Genomic DNA, 4,059 nt, shown 5'->3' with positions numbered 1-4,059 from the left:
TTTCTTTCTCTCTCCTTCCCTCCCTATCTCTCTGCCTTTTTTTTTCCTTTTCTTTTTCTCTCAATTTCTCTTTCTCTCTCTTCCCTCATGTCTCTGCCTTTCTTTTCTCTCTCCCCTCCTCCTGTTCTCTCTTCCCCCTCCCTCTCCCCTCCTCCTGTTCTCCTGTTCTCCCTGGCTTTCCCTCCATCCCTAGCTTTCCCTCCCTCTTCCTTCCCTTCCTCTCTTCCTCCCTTTCTTCCCATTTGAGCCAGAGTTCCACTTCTGGTTTTGGGGGGGGGGGCCGGTGTAGTTTAGACTTTTCTGCCTAGACTGGCTTTCAACGATGATCCTCAGATCTCAGCCTTCTGAGTAGCTAGGATTACAAACATGAGCCACTGGTGCCCAGCTGTGTTGATTTTTCTTTCGACCTATTAACTTAGTAAATGTGTTGTTAATACAACAATTATGGGCACTGTTTTTTAGCATCACTTTGGTAGCAGGCAAAACAATTTCAGGCAAAATGCTGATTCCTTCATGGACGCTGGTAACTCATGCTTATAATCCTACCCATTCAGGAGGCTGAGATCTGAGAATCAAGGTTTGAAGCCAGCCTTGGCAGAAAACCACAGGACTTCATCCCAGCTAATCAGCCAAATCCATTCTGGAGATGTGGTAAAGTAATAGCAAACCTTGAGTTCAAATAATGGGACTGGAACCTCCCCCACCAAAAAAAATTACACACACACACACATATGATCAAGTTAGAACATTGTGCTGAAAAGGTCACATACTGTGAGATTCCACTTATATAACATTCTTTTTTTGTGCTATTACTGGGGCTTGAACTCAATGCCTCATGCCGCCCCTTAGCTTTTTTGCTCGAAGCTGTGATGCTCTGCCAATTGAGCTACACCTCCACTTCTAGCTTTTTGCTGATTAATTGTTGATAATAGTCTCTTGAGTTTGTCTGGGCTAGCTTTGCAGGCATATGCTATCAGCACCCAGCTTTAATTTGTATTTTGATTGCAGTGGTGATTGTATGAATCTGCATATGCAATAAAATGATACATAGCGATACACATGCTGTACCAATGTCAAATTCTGTGTTTTGATATTGTACTGTAATTTTGTGCATGTAGCAAAATCTATGTGGTATACAGAGGATTTCTGTGTACATCTTTGTAACTTGCTGTGTATCTACAGTTTTTAAGATGCTCTCATGTGAAGGGGCTCAGAAACAGAATACACAAAACTGAGTTATGAATTGGAAGGAACCAGATGTAATAAAGCATGAGCCACTGTTGCCTAGCTCAGCTTCTGTGTCTGATCTAACTTGTGACTTGCCGGGGCCAGCCGGCAGCAAACCAGGGTTCGCGGATTGGGATTCCTGAAATAGGGGCAAGGACTAGGAAAAAATAGAAGAGAGACAAACAGATGGAGTTCGGGAGGACTACAGCCCAGGTCAGCAGTCCAAGAAGACTGTGAGCTCCAGACTGCCGCCTAAGAGACTCTCTCGTTTATTTTAAGTTTCGACCTTAAATACTCTTCTTAAAACTAGGGAGTTGCCAGAGGCTATATTCATACAAAATAGTAAACAAATCACATATAGGATAAATGAGAAAGGATTAACATTGCTTAAAGTCATCATGATAAGAACTGATTGACATTGCTTAAAGTCCTCATGATAAGAACTGATTGACATTGCTTAAAGTCATCATGATAAGAACTGATTGACATTGCTTAAAGTCATCATGATAAGAACTGATTGACATTGCTTAAAGTCATCATGATAAGAGTTACTTCCTTGTGTATACAGTTGTGTAGGTCCAAGGTCAGGTCCAAGGTCATTGATCCCACAGTCGGTCCCCAACAGTGACTAGTAGGTAAAATTCATAGAATGCATCCCTAAACTGAGACCAGTAGCTTCCACCATTCCCTAAAGCTAAGAATGCTGCATAACATCTGAAACCTACAGAGATATTTGTCTGCTTCCCTGTAGCCCACTGCCTGATGCTCCCACCAATGTATTTGTTTAATGTACCAATGTATGACTTCCTTCTGATCTGTGACTCTTAACAGCCTGTGTAACCTGTTCTGTGGCTGAGCATGTTATCCAGGTGAACCTGAGTCTGTGCTCTCCAGTGTTCCCAGAACTTGCTCACTCATATTTGGCTCAGAATAAACTATCATTTCCTCAGAGCAAGAGTATGTTTTGTGTTATTAGGAAAGTCAAAGATTACTACATATCCAGACCATGCCAAACACTCATTTAAATTTCAGCAGAGGGCTGGGAATGTGGCTTAGTGGTAGAGTGCTTGCCTAGCATGCATGAAGCCCTGTGTTCCATTCCTCTATACCACATACACAGAAAAAGCTTGAAGTGGTGCTGTGGCTCAAGTAGTAGATTCCTAGCTATGAGCAATGAAAGCTCAGGGACAGTGCCCAAGCCGAGTTCAAGACCCAGGACTGGTAAAAAAACAAAACAAAAAACAAATTTCCCACCTCAAAAACAACAACAAAAAAAACCTCTGAAAACTAAACACTTTGAATCTATTCCCTGGAAGATAGGATCTAACACAAAACATCATACACTGTCCCAGCCTGCGGGTATGTCAACGTATGTCAACGGAGACCCTAGATGGGGAGTGAGAACAGACAGACAAGAGATGGAAACAAGACAAGACAGGTTTCTGATCAGGTTTCTGATCAAGTCTGGTTTATTCAGGGTAAAAGCAGGGTAGATATAGGGTGTTAGGAATAAGGAAGTTCTTTTTGAAGGTCAGTGGGTATCTAGGCACCTAAACCACAAAAATGTTTTAAGTAGAAACAAGGTATCTTGTTATGAGAACAGGCAATTATTTTTGCAAGAGCTCAGGGAAACTAGTCAAAGCAAGCATAAAACAGATGGCCACAATCTTTAGTTTCCCACAGGTCAGAAAACTTGGCAGAGTTTTATTGAGTAAGGAAGCAGGCAAGCATATGGAAAGACTCTATGGAATTTATTCTGTGGTAGATCCAGAAGTGCACTAGAAATACTCTAGAAACAACTTTAACTTCCTGAATATAGTGTATTTGACATTCCAATGTGGAAATATTAATAAGTTTTAACTATTTTTAGAACATTGTATTAATTTAAATATGTAAGAATTAGTGAAAATCACAAAAGTAAAACCGTGTCCAAGACACAGTTTACCATTTTGCCAAACTTTATCCACTATTTTTGTGTGTGAGCATTTTAAGACCTTCCAGACATCTTGTGTGTATAGAACTATAAAATTTATAACAGACTTTTTTTTGTGGGTCATGGGGCTTGAGCTTTTCAGCTCAAGGCTACCTCCCTACCCCTGGGCTTGGGCGCTGTCCCTGAGCTCTTCAGCTCTAGGCTACCACCTTAACCTTGAACCAAGCCCCATTTTCGGTTTTCTAGAAATTAATTGGAGATAAGAATCCCAGGTCCTTTTGTGTCTTGGCTGGTTTTGAACCTTGATCCTCAGATCTCAGTCTCCTGAGTAGCTACAATTACAGGCCTGAGGCACTATGCCCAGCTTAACAGACATTTTTTAAAGCCCCAGTGCAACTACCCATACCTAAAATATTATCATGTAATACTATCAATATTCCCATTATATAAAAATGTCATTTTAACAAGTCTATTCCATTCATGATCTCATAAGACCCATTTCTTTCCCTGCATTTGACAGGTGTTTTAAGCCTCATCTACTATCCTGAGTTCTGTTTCCCTTTTTCAATTCTACTTTATTGACTGAGAAGCCAAGGCATTTCTTTTGTACAAGGACCCATATTTTAGATAGTTGTTTCTTGCTATATCATGTGATCTGTTCTCCTAACCCTACTTTTCTCTAAGTTGGGAGTTCAATCTTCAAGTATAAATTCAGCACTGAAGTACTACTGGCAAGGTATGTATCGTACTGTGTCATTCTAGAGGCAGACAATATTTTATTACTTTTCTGAGCTTTAGATTGGTCTCAAGTGTTTGCCACCTGATCTATTCACTATAAAAATATTCAAGTCTATCTCCAACCTCAGGGTCTAAACTTCTACAGAAAATCGTCCCTCTAA

The sequence above is a fragment of the Megascapheus bottae genome, chromosome 31 (genome assembly GCF_031878675.1).
Source record: "Megascapheus bottae isolate mThoBot1 chromosome 31, mThoBot2.hap1, whole genome shotgun sequence".
NCBI lineage: Eukaryota > Metazoa > Chordata > Mammalia > Rodentia > Geomyidae > Megascapheus > Megascapheus bottae.
This window is presented reverse-complemented; position numbering follows the sequence as displayed.